This window comes from Condylura cristata, unplaced genomic scaffold, assembly GCF_000260355.1.
Source record: "Condylura cristata isolate star-nosed mole 26May11 unplaced genomic scaffold, ConCri1.0 scaffold00031, whole genome shotgun sequence".
NCBI lineage: Eukaryota > Metazoa > Chordata > Mammalia > Eulipotyphla > Talpidae > Condylura > Condylura cristata.
The window spans coordinates 23,526,064-23,543,647 of record NW_004567132.1 but is presented as its reverse complement, the minus strand read 5'-3'; the positions used below and the strand labels follow the sequence as shown (position 1 = coordinate 23,543,647).

General features: G+C 38.5%; 1 pseudogene; it reads left to right on the top strand.

The window, feature by feature from the left end:
- The first annotated feature begins 12,514 nt into the window (after nt 1-12,514).
- LOC101636161 lies at nt 12,515-13,600 on the top strand (annotated as a pseudogene).
- The last annotated feature ends 3,984 nt before the right edge of the window (nt 13,601-17,584 follow it).

Genomic DNA, 17,584 nt, shown 5'->3' with positions numbered 1-17,584 from the left:
AAAACCCAGAGACCTAGTGGGTATTCCCAGCTATGACTGGTGAAGAATGATCCACCAAGCAAGTTTAGCGAGAGGGTGGGAAAGGAAATATTCCTTACCTTTCCAGTTTTTTTCCAAGAGTTCCTTTATCCCAGCTCACACCTGTGTAAGGGGACAAGAAGCATTGCCTAAGTGTTTAAAATGTGGTAATGATTTGGAAGGGGCAAGGTGAGGATGAAAACTAAAATGCCATAATTGCATTTTAATAAACCAAGTGGAAGTGATCTGAAGGTCTAATGACAAAAGATTTTTATCATTAACTTAATTGTGGATCTCTTAATGTTGATGTTCATGGTTTTCCTGTCTTAAGTATAGGTTATTTTGTCCATGACTAAAGAACAGAGGTCTGCCAAAGAAAAGGCTCTGTGGTGGTTCTAAATGATCTAATTAGAAAGAACAAAAGGCTTCAAAAAACAGAGTGAAGGATTAATTGCGAGCTCCTGAGAGGAGACACTCCTTTCAACATTTCAAAATGATTTTACACATAGTAAAGTTCCTATAATACGATAGACACACAAGACCTGGAACTTACAATTAAATTGCATGTCCTTTTTCCTAAGAGGAAGGAGAGAGACTCAGATATGCCTGAAATAGGTAGGACATCAGAAAAGGAATTGTTACCATTTGGAGGGATGTCAACTAAGAGAACTTTCAGTACCAATTGGAATTTCTGTGGTCCCAAATCCTAGGTCTTGTCTCACCCACCAACACCTTATGCTGTGGGCATTGTGATATTGGCATCTAAGCAGAAGAGAATGAATGAGTAACAGATGTCATAGGAACTGGATAAGGTAGCATGAGAGTCTCAAATTCACTCTGTGAAATTGTGTGACTTTTGGGCACTTCTCTTTCAGTTCATAGTTTGTCTTTCCTTGCTGATAATTGCCTTCCTGTAAATCAAAGGTCCAACAACAATAACAAAAAATCCTGCATTCCTACCCTTTTGCTCTGACATCAAGATGACATCACAGTTTTTTGAGTCATGTATAGGTTTATATACTTGGAATGAATAAAAAGTATGTCCAAGATGTCAATTGTTGACTTAGCATCTTTAAAAAAAAGTTGTGATACAAATATATTACAGAATTTATAGAGTCACAAGCACATTTTCCCAGGCTTTTCTGGTTTCTTTTTTTTTAACTCGCAAATACATCACATTTTAATAAGGTTTTACATTGGATGGACAGGTCTCAGTCTAATGACCAGGGTGAGAAAAATTTCTGTTAGTCCTGGAAGATGAGGAAAATGACATTCACATATCAATTACTGACATGTTCACAAGGATGGCTGCCTGTGGAAACTGACTCAACACATTGTAGATAACTCAGATCAATTTAAAAGCTATTCCTAGAGCATTTGTATGAAGTAGCCAATCAGGCTATTTAATGGAGCAGATGGCTCTTAGAATGTGGCAAGTGGCATCTGGTGACAAGAGTCTACTTTCTCTGACTTCTAGTCATTTAAATTTTAAATTGGGACAGAAGAAAAGTATAAAGATGCAAGCAACTCCCTGGTTCCAGAGAAGGTTGTTGACTTTTCCCTCCATTCAACAGATGTTTGCTTTAGTGCTGCCTCCGCCTGGGCAGCAATCCTGATTTGAGATTAGCAATCCTGATTTCCAGGGCAGTCTTTATGGACATTGAAGTGGTTTTCAAATGAGTAGTAGCATTTAGTCTCTATGTAAGGGAATTTTTAAGTAGCTTCGGAAAAATGTCACATTACCTTGTTTAAGAACTCATGAAAGAAAGACTCAGGGATCTGTTATAGCCACTACTGAAGCTTGTTGTATATATGCCAAGGCGAGAACTGGCTAAACATCTGAGAGGGAGCACCATGTTTATTAAGATAAACATAGGGATAAAATAGTAAAACCAACTGTCAAGAAAATATCCCATGGACCATTTGCAGTGATTATGTATTTGTCCCTTTTGACCTTGAAGGGAAGTCGAGCTTCATTTCTGCCACCAACTGACACTTGCTAAGCAGATGACATGGCCGATGTTGCTGAGAGAATGACTTCCCCAAGAATAGGAAGTCAGCCTGTGGGGGTCATGGTCCAGGAGAATGGACTCAGAAGACTGCCTCAACTGGCAGTCTTCTCACCATGAACTTTTTCAATAAACCAGTGCAAGTGCATTTACAAGAAAGAAAATCAATCATATAGTTTGGAGATTCAAATTGCTTTATAAGAATTGTTCAGGAGAGCAGACGCATTTGACATGCATTTGTACCAAGACTGGCAAAGGAATCACGCCTTTGGAGGCTAGCAGGATAGAAGTTGAGGGGGGTTTGCAAGTCACTCAGAAACAGGTCTTTCTTGAGAAATCAATTGGTCGTTTTTTGGGGGGGGGGGCACATAAAATCTAGGTTCATTCAGAGACTATAGAGTTCAATGTGTATTTTACAGTGACCGATAGAATTTCCCTCAGTCTGGCGACTAACTTATAAATTAAATAATGGGGATTTGTTCTGTGTTGAATGCCCAGCCAGGACTGGCCCTTTGCTAATTTGCTAGGCTATGTTTAAAAATAGATTAGAATCCCATGTAGGCCCTCCCTGGTGATGCAACGGGTTAGGATGCAGCACTGCAAGCTAGCAGCAGCTACTTCAGTATGAGTTCAATACCGCCCCGGAGGTGACCACAAGGCTTGACAGACCTCTCCTGACCTACCTGCTGCAGTGTACTTCATCGATTTGCCTGTTCTGCTCCCCACTCTGTCTCTGGTGGATTCTCTCACCACCGCTGTGCCTCTGGTCTGTACCCCAGTTCTGTATGCATAAATAAATAAATCTTTAAAAAAAAATCCCAAGTAAAACTTGCCTTTGAGTGAGTCTGGGGCAGAAGATGTCAGGACTACATCCCAGGCTATATTTTGCCTACGAGGTATCGATAGCTACAAGAAAAGGAGGAAAGACAAGTCTGTGTGTTTTTCCTCTGCAGAATGGTGTTGAAGATGAGGGCAGATCTCACTTTTACTCTATTTTTGTTTTGTTTGATTTTTACCCCTTGCCAAAGGCATGCATGTGTTAAAAAGTGAAGTGGTATCCAAACATTGAAAGACCTTTGTGTTCTGCTGGATGAGATGTTCTTTGCAGGTTCAAAGGGCTACTTTTGTTATTGTTAGTTTGGGTCTCTCTTTTCCCTACTGGCCATGAAACTATGTATGCATCAAATGTTCTTAAAGGAAACAGAAAAATGCACTCTAAAATGCTGGTATCAAGCATTCAATTCTGAGCAACATATAATCCTTAATGTTTTAATTGCTTTGGGAAACAGTTTTTCATCCCCTCTGTGGTTCAAGAGATGTAAATACATTGAGGTCTGACTTATTTGGGGAATAAGTCAACTCAACTCACTGGGCTTATGAAATGCTGAGAACATTTTTGGTTTTATGGAAGTTTTCTATTTCTGTGTGCTTGCTCCAATTCAAGTCTTTTACTCAGTTCCCAATAAGGGCAATATATTGTACAGGACTTTCTAAGACGAATCAGATTCAAATACTGATTGTAGGTTACTTCAAATTAGTGGAAAGTAAAAGTTTAAGTAAGTGCTATTTTGAAATAAAAAACAAAGATATGTTGGGTGTAAGGGAATAAGTCTTTGTTGGGAATACTCAATTGATAAACTCCTTTTTCCTCCCTGGAATAGTTACTATTCCCACGGTGATAACATACCTAATCTTTTATAGGAATGAGGACGAGTAAAGCTAAAGTCTATAGAGGGATATAAGTAGCACTGAGCTGGTTATTTAAGTATCTGATGCAGTTCCAGCTTTTCTATAAGCCAAGTGGGTCAAGCAGATGCTTAGCAATCACTAGGCTCTTTAGTAGACCCCTCTTTTCCTGCTCTCAGTCAGGATGGGGCACTGATATGGGTGAATCTAAGCATTATCTAAGCGTTATCACTGGACTGTTAAAATGTGCTGCAGTTAGTGATTGGCTGAAGGGAATGGTTAAGGAACGGCCTGAGCCCTTGGATTGAGTATTCATCTTTGGAGCCTTTTTGAATTAATTTCTGTGGTGCCGTCTTTTTGTTTTTACAGGTGAGTAGTGAAAGCCTCCCTAGTCTCTTTCATCTTAGAAGGAAGGGCTTAAAGATCCATGGGCCCAGGGAAAGAAGGCATTTACTCCTATACCGGTAGGTCTTTAGGCGAGAACGTCTCTTTCTTCCAAACTTTAACCTGGAGTTTTTCTCAACATAATAATGCAATGTTTAAATCAGAAGATTGCAAATTAGGTTTGGTTTGAGAAGAAAACAGTAGACAAAACCAAAGGGATGACTTTTGATTTGACTTTTTCGTTCATTCATTTTGGGCCAAAGGCTTCTTTGTAATTGTATGGAATCTTGTTAGATCAACCAGAAAAATTCAAAATTAGAGGATGATATCACATATAAATAAAATTTAAATTTGCCTAGATCATTGTCTTTTAATATTAATTTTACTTGAGAATTAGCAGCAGAGGCTAGAGAATGATTGAGAATTTAGGTTTGAGAATGATAATAATGGCCATTTTTGTTTTGCTTTCTTCCAAAGAAATGAGATTGGATCCTTTTTTGTCTTTTTCCTTTTTTTTCCACATTTGTTTTGTTTTTATAAATATATTCATCTGTAATTATTCACAGCAGAAGTACCAAGGCACTGATTATAAGAAAATGCAAGTGTTCTTCATTTCAGCTCAAAGTCTAGGGATAGCCTACAGGGGATTAGTGCATATGCTTATATAGTATTCATGCGATGGCTCACTAGTTAATGGATTAATTAAACAAATATTTGTTGAGTGTTCTCCATGTAATGCTATTATCTATGTTACATCTTTATATAACGTACTAAATTGAGGCTTTTGGATACTTAAAGGGATGATTTTCAGAAGGCTGTAAATTCCTTGATTAATAGGCAAATATTTTACATATGTGTATTTACAAATATGAATTAATAGTTTTGATAGGCTTTCCAAAGTGAGCTTTGACTTTAAGAATATATATATATATATATATATATATATGTGCAATGAATGTAAAATCTGAACTCTGTATGGTCACAGGCCTTATATATTTTTCTCCCTGGTGTTTGTTAGTATAAAAATCTATACAGCCCAAATTCCAACAATGTGTATTAATTCAATATAATATGATTTTATTTAATACCTACTTTTATTCAGGCAAAAATGTGTACATGTTAGATAAAGTAGAAGATAAGAAAGTGGGAAGGGAGGGGAACTTCCTGGGGAGCAAGTCCCTAATGATCACCTACTGAGTCAGAATTTAGGGAGAGGGGGAGACACAGATGAATAAGCCACATACAGGTCTTTCCAGGTGATGCTGTGGGATCTTACCCTTATCTAGACCGAAAATCACTAGTGTGGTAGTATGAAACATTTAACAAATATACTTCAAGACAGAATGAAGACATTCCCTCTAAGAACTGAGACGAGAAATCTAGGTGAATTTCAGAACATCTATGACTTTGAACTGGATTTTGCAGTATGAGAAAATTTCATGAAGAACATAATGATGCAACTTGAAAATGCTGAGTGTGGGAGTTATGCTGGTGGAGAAAGGAAGGGGCATATATATTTTTTTATTTTTCTACTGTGGCAAAGAGAATATCCAGATAAAAGAATGTGTATGATAGGAATCAGTTATGTAATATATAATACAGAGTTGCAAACAGAAGAATATGTAAATCAATTTACCTAAATTTACCTAATATCTTTGGAATTGCTGTAGTTCTATCCTGAATTCACCCTACTTTTTTTAATAGTCAAGTCTACAATAAACAGTATGCACAGTTTGGACTAAAACAAGTAATAATAGATGGCATTTCCAAGAGCCAATTCAGTATAATCAGTATAAATTTTAAAAACAAGCACTGACATTTATCAAACCTTCTCAATAATAATAATAAACTTATTATGAGAAAAGTACTTAAGGCTTCTGGAATATTCTGATAGGGCCAGGATTTGCCATTTCAGCTGACAGTTCAGGTTAAATGATTTCCTATATGTTTATCATTAACTGGTAGTTGGCTAAATGAATAGTAATTTCTTTGGGAATTCTGCCCAAGGAACTATTGAATATTTTACTAGCTCCCTGTGGCTATTTTCACAAATTACCACTAACTTGGTGCCTTAAAATATAAATTTGGCCCTCCCTGGTGGTGCAATGGGTCAGGATGCAGTGCAAGCTAGCCACAACCGCTTCAGTACTAGTTCGATCCCTGGCCCTGGAGGTGACCCACATGGTAGAGCAGATTTCTCCTGTCTGCCCACTACTCCCCTCAGCAGTGTACTTTGTAATCTGCCTGTACTGCTCCCCTCATCGATCTGCTTACTCTGCTCCCACACTGTCTCTCGTGAATCCTCTTATCGTAACCCCTGCACCTCCGGCCTGTACCCCAGTTCTGTATGCATAAATAAATAAATCTTTAAAAACATAGAAATTCATTCTGCCATTGTTCTGGAAGGCCAGTGTTCAAAACCAGTGAATAAACAGAGATTCATCCCCTCTGAAAGCTTAAGGGATGGGGAGAATCTGTTCCTTGCTTCTGGCCACTGGTGACTGATGGAATTCTTTGGTTTAAGGATATATCTCTTTGATCCATGTTTTCTCTTCTTTGTGTTTCCATAATATGTCTGTTAAAACTCTATTCTCCCCTATTATGAGGACACATAATGGTGTTTCAATTTCACTAATTTCTGACCTAAATGTTATTATTACTTTTCTTTTGCTTACTTACGCTTAATTTACTCTTCTTCATTGCTCAGGTGAAGGTTTAGATTCTTGATTTTAGATATTCAATAGTATAAATGTCTCTCTAATTACTGCTTTCACTGCATCTTACAAATTTTGAAAAGTTGAATTTTCATTTCATTTTTCTATTTATCTTTCTGTTACTACTTTTTGTGGTCTAATGATTACTTTTTACACTAACTATCACTTTAAATGTTTCTGATATTGTCTCTTCCTAGTATTTTCAATATATGCATTATACCTTTTGTAATTATTCCAGAGTTCTTAGACATTAGACATTTATATTTCATTTTTTCATTCATTTTTTTTCTCTGGTTATTTGGTTTGAGGCATTTCCATTCACATATTCAAACTTGCAGCTTTTTGTTCATTTTTAGCTTACTGATGAGCTTATCATCAAAGAGCTTTTTCATTTTTATATATATTTTTAATTTCTAGTATTTCTTTTAGATTCTCTCTTAGAATATCCATCTTTTTACTTATATTACTCACTTGTTCTCGCAAACTGTCCTTTCCACCCTACAGCCATTAAGTACATTAGTCATAGTTATTTGATTCCTAGTATGATAATTACAAAACCTTTGTCATATCTGAGTCTGGTTTTGATGCTTGCTTTGTCTCTTCAGTGTGTATGTGTGTGTTTTGTAAGTTTTTGCTGAGAGTCAGACATGATATACTAGGTAAAAGGAATTGAGGCAAATAGTCCTTTATTGTGAGAGTTTATACTTACCTGGATAGGAGTAAAGTTGAATTTACTATTTACTATTGCTGTGATATAATAGGTAACAACTTACTTTAATGCCCTTGTTTTTATCTTCCTTATAGTCCTGAGTTTCCCTACCGATTCCTTTTTTTTTTTTAAGTTATTTATTCATACAGAACTGGGGTACAGGCCAGAGATGCAGAGGGTGAGAGGATTCACCAGAGACAGAGTGGGGCGCAGAACAGGCAGATAGATGAAGTACACTGCTGAGGGGAACAGCAGGCAGGCCAGGAGAGGTCTGCCATGCCATGTGGATCTCCTCCCGGGCAGGCAGGGATTGAACTCATGCAAAAGTGGCTTGAGCTTCTTGGTGCTGTGCTTTAACCCACTGCGCCACCAGGGAGGGCCTAGATTCCTTTTTAATTAGAATCTAAAACTTAACCTTCTTTCAGCTGTTATACAGGAGAACTTCTTTTATTTTTGCTGAAGTAAGTGATAAGGAAGGGAAATTATTCTATAACTCTTACTACTCTCAGTATTTTAGTGAGCTTATGTCCTGGTCTGTGTCTTTCACAAGTGTCTCTAGCCTATCTCTTTCCCCCTTATGCAAGACTGGAAGTCAAGAAAGTTAGAAATGGATAATTCCCTTCCTCCAGGTAGATAGGTTCTGATAAGACCTTATGTGGTTAGGGTCTGATGAAATCATTATCCCTCACTTTTTATTCCAAAAGGGAAGGCCTATTATTTTAAAGAAGGAAAAGAATAAAGGAAGCTTGTGCTAACACAAGCAGGAAGCCAGAACTTTCTCTGGAAGGAATGGGTTGGTTTAAAAAAAAAAAAAAAAAAAAAAAAAAAAAAAAAGCCTGCATAGTCACAGAGAGCAGAGAGCTGCCTTTGAGGAAAGACAGTTTTGGATTATTTGAAAATTGTGACTTTTCCCCTTTCCTCTGAAATTAGCATGAAGGAATTTTTTCCTAGTCTCACAATACAACTTCAATGGAGCTTTTGGAGGTAAAACTCAGGAACGTTTGAGAGCCCCCTTATGGCTGAATCCCTAGGAGTTTCTCTGTTTCTGTTCCTCAAGTTAGTGTTTCATTTCAGGCAGTTATTCATTGTTCTTTATGTATTTTTAATAGCTTGCAGCAGAATATTCTGCTCCTGTGATTACGCTGTGATTATCTGCATTTACCCATCTCTCAAGATTTTGGGGTGGTGGTTTCCCTGTGACCTCAGTTCTCATATTTAAAAGGATTTGCTAATTCTCTTGTTGTTCATCTTTTTCCTTTATTGTAAAAACAAAAGTGATGACCCCAGTCTGTTTTTTTATGGCAGACTCAAAACTAGATTATAGAAATCCACATTTTAGAGAATATAGAGTGGCCAGATTTTTCAGGAAGAAGAATTGCACATAAAAATCCAGATCTCATATTTTTTTTCGATTTTAGTGACCTTCGCTCCATAAATTCAAAGAAATCAAAGGGATTATAACTTTTTTGATGTTAAAGTTTTGAAAAAATAGTCAAGAGGGGTGGGGAGAAGTCTATTAAGCAAGAGGTAATGCCTTAGTCTCAGCTCATTACAAATGCTGTGATTTGCAAAATACTACTCCATGTCTATCAACTTCTTCACCAAAAGAGTAAGACAGTAGGTGTAAATTAATAGTAACATTCTGCTATTCTAGAGGATAATTCTTTAAATGATTTATAGCAAAATGTTGCCTAATTCATTGTTCGCAATGTTGGTTCTTATATGTGAAATACTTTATTGGAATTAAGCAAATATCTATTTAAATGTCAGTAGTGGATCCAAGGACTCTATCTGGCAGCCTTCCATTTTTTAAATGGAAGAAGAGATCTTGCTGGTGCTTCCATTTATTTTAAATGTAAGTTATATAGTTCCTGGTGGTTAACAGATCTCCTGAAAGCTAGGCAAATGGGACTCATTTGAGTAAGATAGTTTTTGAGTAGCTGATTAACTGAAAGGGGAACAAAATCTACAGACCGACTTGTAGCATTTAATACTCAAATTCTAGACTTTGCCAGTGAAATCAGTTGGAACGAGGAAGTCTCAGTCAGCTGGCTGTTTAAGCTATCATACTCAAAAGAAGCAAATTGTTTGCTTCTTTACATTTCTGAATATGTTTTTCATGAACTCACTAAAGACTTGTTACATAGGCATAGAATGATTCTAATACTTCTCTAAATACCAAAAAATTGACACTTGTCCTATATTTTTGTCTTCTAACCAATCAATATATCATTTTTCTCAACATCTGTGGCTTGTCAAGTATTATTTTAAAATTAAAATATGGAAACTTTAAAAATAAGGCTTACAGGGGCCCTCCCTGGTGGCTCAGCGGGCTAAGGCACAGCACTAAGAAGCTAAAGCCACTTCCGCATGAGTTTGATCCCCACCTGCCCTGGAGATGACCACATGGCGTGGCAGACCTCTCCTGACCCACTTGCTGCTCCCCTCAGCAGTGTACTTCGTTGGTCTGCCTGTTCTGCTCCCCACTCTGTCTCTGGTGAATTGTCTCACCCTCCATATCTCTGGCCTGTACCCCAGCTCTGTATGGATAAATAAATAAATCTTTTTTTTAAAAAAAATAAGGTTTACAGTTTTGTAGAAGAGAAACATCCTGGTGTAGCTGGGTCTTTGAAAGGGATATTGAGCTAGAGAAACTGATTTCAGAGTCATTGACATACATAGTAAGCAAAACAGAAATGTAGATCATGGAGCTGTGAGAATCCCCAATATTTAGTGACTTCTGATGAGAAGAAAATACTATGGAAAGGATAAGTTCAGTAAAAATAATTATGGAATTAAAATTGTGTCTCCTTTGGATTCTATAGGAAGCACATCCCAAGATGTGGTGTGAGTACAAGGAATTTATTTGGAAAATGACTTAGGAAGTACTACTGGAAGAGAAGAAAGTAAAAGTTGCTTTATGAAGTGTATTAAAGTCTGAGCAGCTAAAGCTACTTTGTATTGTGAAAAATTTCTGTGATCCAGAGTATGCCAGTGTTACAGAGTTGTCTAGGGTGATTGGGGTGAAGTATTTTGTTCATCACTTGCTGTTAGCCATCGGCTAGGGGTGGTTCTCAAGGGCTATTAATTTCCTGGCATTGCTGGCCTGTCATATGTGCCTTGACTGGGCTCCAGTGGTCAGTGAGAACTCTCAAGTAAAAGAGTCTGGGCTGTTAGGCATGGGAATGTTAAGTGCCTAAGTACTACAGATGGATATTAATAGCATCTGCCACCATTTAGAATGCCATGAGAACAGGAGAAGGGCGATTTTGGGAAAAAGAAGTCATAAACTGTGTCAAAAAAAGACCAACAAATCAAATAAAAACCTGAGAAAGAGTGATAATACAAAAGAAAGTTGCTAATAGAAATGGGAAAGAGTGGAGATTAATAAAAATGGAGCTAATAAGTAAATGACACTGTACTCCATAGGAGTATATGGAATGAAGGATTGTATGCCTATTTATGCCAAAAGTGGAAACATACCAAGATGAGTTAAATAAAATTATAATTAAAAATAAAATATCCTCTTATGATTTAATTCATTTAGTAACTTATCCAGGCAACGCTCCTTGAAGAGCCACATTTGGCTTAAGTACTAGATTTTTTCTTTCCTGTGTACCTGTATTCATTATGATGGAATTTAACACAGACTCCACATTACTTATTTCTTTCTTATGCAGGTATGGTATCAGGCACACAGAAGTTATAGTTCTATTTGGTTCATTTGAGCTATAAAGCTTTGAATTACTTTATGCCCGACAATCTTAGGACACATGAATAGAAACTAAACCAGCATCCTGGGAAATATAAATCCAGTCACTCTGTGCCCATCCCAAACTGAGGTTAGTCACATCCGTGATGTTTTCTCCCGACATATTGATGAGCTGTTACATTGCAGCTCATCATCTGAATATTGAATAACTTCTTTAGAGCAATTATATTTTTTCTTAAACAGGCTCTAGGTGGAGATATTCATCTATTGTTTTTGTTTATTTGTTTTCTCAACAGTTAAGATGAAAATATTCCCAGCAATTAAAAAAAAAATAAAATAATTCCTCCTTTAGAAGTGATTTAGAATGTTCTTTAAGGAAGATCAGATATAATTTTTTTTGAATTATTAATCCAGATAATTTCTTGAAGTGGGTCACTGGTGCATGTTATGCCTTTCCATATGGGAATATTTTCTGAAGATACATACATTGTCTCTTAATCTGATATAGTTTTAATTGAAAAGTAATTAAAATACTTCAATTTATTTAAAACATCTGTATTTTATAAATAACAATATGAATAGCAAAGTCAATCCATAAGAGAAAAAAGCACATTTGCAAATGTTCTTGCATGGGTTATTTATTTATTTTTACATCATTCTTCATTGTGTGCTTTTTTTTTTTTAATCTCAGCTATAATCCCCTTGGACTTTCCCACCACCAATTCACGATGCGCCATCCCCACTGTCCGTGCACTTTTCCCATCCCAGTTTTGATCCCATTCCCTTCACTTCCTGCGTAAAATGTCCCTGGTTGCTAGTTCATTGTTTTTCATTTTTACTTATTACAACTGCTTTTTTCCTCCTCCTATCCCTTACACTCCTACTGGATGGTTTCACTTACATAGATTTCTAACCTTTAGGTAATGGTTAAAGAATTATTATCATTATTATTGAAATGTAATCACGTGTGCATCAGTTTCTCAGCAGATGGGCTATTCTCCACCTTAATTGCACAAGTTTAGGGAAGAAGGGGAGAACACAATGAAAATATGAAACCTAGTGAGAAACTTGGGGCAATGGAAGGACATAATCTTGACACCGTGGCAAGCATTGACCTCTCCAAGGGTCTGCTTCCCCCACTAAAAACTTTTTTCTCTTCAGCTTATCTTGGTAACTGACTAAGGTCAGAAAAAAAAAAAATGTTAAGGAGAGACTTGTCAGGGGAGGGAAGAGTAGGCAGGGCCAGGTGGCTGGTGGGTTGTCTCCACTGCGTGCCTGCAGGATGGGGTACAGGTACCTTGGGAGGTTCTGGCCAGGGCTCCTGTTTGCAGCTGTCTGCACTGGGCTTTACTACTGCTACTGGGTAACGGAAGAGCAGGGCTGGTGGTTCAGGCCCTTGGCTTGGACCTCAGGGCTTGAGACACACCAGGCCTGTCCCCTTGCCCTGCCCCTGGCCCTGCAGCGGCTCCCGCGCTACCGCACGCTCTTCAATCTCTCCACGCTGGTGTTGCTGTGGGGCTGCCTCTTCACCCAGGAGCTCTGGGATCACCTGAACCAGTTCAAAGCCCCCTATTCCTGGCAAGGTCTTCCCATCCAATCCATCACTTCCACCCTAAGACTTCTGAACAGCTCCCAGAGCGCAGAGTTATTCCCTACCTAACAGGGACTGCGTCCGGCGTGCATTCGGTGTGCTGTGATGGCCAATGGAGGACTTCGTCTTCAGACCAGGGCCCACCCATTGATGCCCACGACTTCATCTTCAGACTCAATGGTGCCGTGATAAAAGGTTTTGAGGACGATTTGGGTACTAAGACCTCTTTCTATGGTTTCACTGTGAATACCATGAAGAACTCCCTCGTGCCCTGTAAGCACCTCGGCTTCACCTCTGTGCCACAAGGAGAGAACATTCGCTATATCTTCATCCCTTCCAGCAGCCGTGCCTCTGTGATGCTGCAGGCGGCCTTGCTGGGTGTGCCTGTCCCGGAGTCTCGTGACAAAGGGGACATGCCTCAAACTTATTTTGGACTAGAATCTCCTCCAGGTAAATTCAAACTACTGCATCCAAGTTTTCATCTATTACTTGAGGGAGAGGTTTTTGAATTCTAGTTACAGCAACAAGCCTCCAAAAGCATATACATTCCTAGTACTGGGGCCATCATCCTGCTGACTGCTTTGCATACCTGTGACCAGGTTCGTGCCTACGGATTTATCACAAGACACTACAGGAAATTTTCTGCTCACTATTTTGACAGACACAAGACACCACTGAAATTTTACAAAAAAAAAACAAAAACATGATTTACATCTTGAGGCAAAGCTCTGGAAGAACTTGCACAAGGCTGGCATCATTAAACTATACCAGCATTGATTCCAAAGCCCTTGGATTCTCCTTGAAAATCTGTGGCGCTCATTCTCTCATGGCCCCAATCTCTTTCTTTGAACCTATGAGAGGTGCCCAAGTCCCCTCTACCCTCCTTTTCTTCCCAATTGGGAATCTATGCCAACTGTAAGAAGCCGAATGCCAGGCATTTAATGTTGTGTTCAACTCTTCCAAGAGAACTCTCCTCTGAGTCTTGGAGAGTAATCCAACTTTAGCTATGGAAAAATGAACAGCTGTAATAGATTATTCTAAAATTGAAAGAGGTATCTCTTAGGAAGAGATGATGTACCCACAGTGAGGAAGACATGGCATAACTCAGCATTGGGCATTTAAAACCAGCACTAGGAATAGTCAAGCCATTCAGGTCTTATCACTTGACCACCATGATCAAGTAGTAATTGAGCAGTTTAGGCAAAGGCACAATGCCGAGCTAAAAACTCTCCCACCCACTATGTCAAGATTTCACAGAACAGTTCAACATAATTCTTGAACAACTCAAGGACAAGTCTTAAGAATCTTTTGGAGTTGTTAATTTTCTGAAAATATCAACTTGATTCTACCCCATGGAGAAAAGAGTATCTTATCTGATACAGTGGGGGCATTTAAAAAAAAAAAAAAAGAGGAAGGTAAACAAAACAGTAATTTGGCATTAAATCCATAAAGTTTCCATAAAATCACCATAATTTGTTTTTGCATTGGGGTGGTGGGGCAAGCATATAAAAGGCATGTGAAGGGCATAGAATTCAAGAACTGTATGACTATTCTTTGTACTTGATGGTTCCTCAGTTATGCTGAAACCTGTGTGCCACTGTGGTAAATTCCATTACAAATTTATTACCACCTCTTTATAAAAAAGATGGCATAATTGGCAATAAACCTTCAGTCAAATTATGATTTCTATTAATTTGAATTGATAATCAGTTTAATAATTTCAGGCAGGTTAGAACTGTACCTTCTGGGCTTTTATTGGAACTTGCCTGTTCCTCATCTTGATTTAAGAGTCTCATCCAACAGGTTATCACCATATAGCACATTCAACCAGATCTTCAAATTTAATATCTTGGTAACTGTACATGTTTCATCTACTCTACAAGAGGCTTCCCAGTGGCATATTTGCCATGGATTGTTTACCAAGGGCCAGAATTTGACCTTCAGTTTTGTGGCTTTGGAAGACATGTTTTATCAATACACTTAATACAAAGAATGAATGAACTCAATAACTAAAACCAAGAGACTAATGTAAATTAAACTAATGCTATAATAAATACACAGAATAAGCTGATAAATAAAAACTGTGACAATATTGTAAAAATTCCATACAAAGAAAGCATTACAATATCCTGCAAATGTAACAGTACCCAATGTATCCAGGCTAGTAGATGCTAAATTCCTGGAAATCAGAAAGTTGTGGATCAAACACCTTGATTTGCTTTCCTGATCTTGAAAAGCTAGTTGGTTTCAGTTCCTGTGTTATGTAATCTGCAAAAGTGGATTGTGAGTGAAGCACAGAAAGTGAAGATATAAGTACAAAGCTCTAAAATAGACACGGGAGACTGCCGTGTTCAAAGAAGTTTGAGTTTTCTGAAATTCCAGTTGGAGATTTTTCTTACGGTTTTTGAGATGGTATTCGAACTTTTGAGTTGGGAGAAATTTTCTATTTTTAGGGAGAAAGCTTGGAAGTGGGATAAACTTAGTGCTTCTAGATTGATGCTAAGTCAGGCTAAGGAGTAAGTGAAGTGAATTGCTTTAAAAAAAAAAAAAAACTGGGCAACCCCACATGCAAAATTTGGGTGTACCATTCAAATTCAGTGACTTTTTTTAAATAGCATTTTACTGAGAAGCAATAAACAGAAAGCCAATTTTAACTCTTGATTCCTCCCCCCCATCCCCCCCCCACATCTGTCCATATCTATTTCATTATCGTGTAATGTACTTAGTATCTACTTTTCTCATCAGTATGAATGGTAGACTAAACATGCCCCATCAGCTAATGTGAATTGAGTCCATTACCCATTCATGGCCTGCTGGCTCCGTTTACTGCCTAAAGATCTCAAGGGCACGTGAGTTTTCTCATTTTGAATGACACTCATCAGTCACTATGTTTACTTCTCCTTGCACTTATTTTCTGTCATCATTTTGTGTTCTAGTGAACACTTCCAACTCCTAAAGACATGCATGGGGTCACATGGGAGTTTTGTAAAATTGCCAAGGTAAATGACATTAAAAGTTTTGCTATTTAGTGCCCTCCCTGGTGGCATAACAGGTTAGGACACAGCACTGCAAGCTAGTTGCAGCTGCTTCAGTGCGAGTTCGATTCCTCACCCCGGAAGTGATCCACATGGCATGGCAGGACTCTTCTGACCCTCCCGCTGCTCCTCTTAGCAATGTACTTCGTGGATCTGCCCATTCTGCTTCCCACTCTGTCTCTGGTGAATCCTCTCACCGCCCCTGCACCCTGGACTGTGCCCAGTTCTGTATGCATAAATAATAATAAAAAAGTTTTGCTATTTAGCTATTTAGAGAGAGAGAAACTATGAGTGTGTGCTGAGGGGGTGGAGGACGGATGGTATTTTGTGATAGTTCAAGGCAAGTGAATACAATCAAGGAAATGTTTTGAAAGTAGATATTAAAAGCAGCCTTCAAATAAAGGTGGGGAAAAGTCCTTTGAAAAGAGGGCATCAGAGGGCATCGCCAGTGATGAAATAAACAGGAATTAGAAGAGAGAATAGCTAGTGATCTGGCATGATTCCATGGCTATGCGATCCAGAATGTAATTCCACAGGGGCTTGCTTTGATCTTCTCGTACAGATTCACTTAGCAATTGCATTTTTAGGAGAACACTCCTACTCCACTGCTGCATTAAAGTGATGTGCAGAATATTTAGGTACAGACCATGGATATGGAATCAGATAGACCTTGATTTGAGTATGGCACCAAAAAGTAATAACCATGAAACCTTGGATAAGTTGTTTCAACCCCCGCAATGTTTCTTGTGGGACAATATTCAGCTCTCCCACTCAGGGTGGCAGCACCAATCCCCAAAGGGGAGGATATTGTCAGTGGCTGGAAGCCCCAAGACCTTGAGAATGGCTGTCAGCCCAAGGGAGCTGCCTTACCCAGGGCTACATTTCCTCTTGGGAAAGCCTGCCTGCAATGGTGGCTTGATACATGAGTGCACAACCTTTCTCCCTTGTCTTTATTTTGGGAAAATATGAAGAACTTTATATTTTCAAAAAAGGAAGGGCTTCCTATGGATCATCTGAAGTCTTTGCTGAGAGTAATTGCAGTTCCACTTCTTCCTCTGCTCATTCCTCCACAGATGGGCCTCACCAATATCATTACCTACATGCAAATATCATAAAAATTTTCCTACTACATACTTGCAACCATTACTTGAATGTCTGTTTCTTTATAATAATAATGGTCATTTCATAGTTTTATAGATAATGGGATAATTGCTAGGAAGAATCTCATATACTTCATGACACACTAAGTAATTTAAAAAAAGTCATTCTGCTCTAGTTCCTACAACAAACTGGAGGGGATCTCTTTTGCACACAAGAACTGGGGTACAGACCAGAGGTGTGGGGGTAGTAAGAGGATTCATTAGAGACAGAGTGGGCAGCAGAACAGAAAGATGTACTTAAATACACAGCTGAGGGGAGCAGTGGGTGGGTCAGGAGAGGTCTGCCACACCATGTGGGTCAGCTCCCTGGCGGGGGATTGAACTCATACTGCAGTGGCTGCAGATAGCTTCATAGTGCTGCACTTTATTTTAACCCATTGTGCCACTAGGGCACTAGGGAAGACCCTGGAGAAAATATTTTTCCCTAGGTTTTTCTTCCTGCTATCACCTATTCTCCTGAATTTCATCCCTAAGCTTCTCAGAGCTGTTTGAGTCCGCTATAGCCTTGCTCCTTTTCAGTACTGTTTTTAACTAACTCATTTTTTAAAAAGATTTATTAAGAGTTG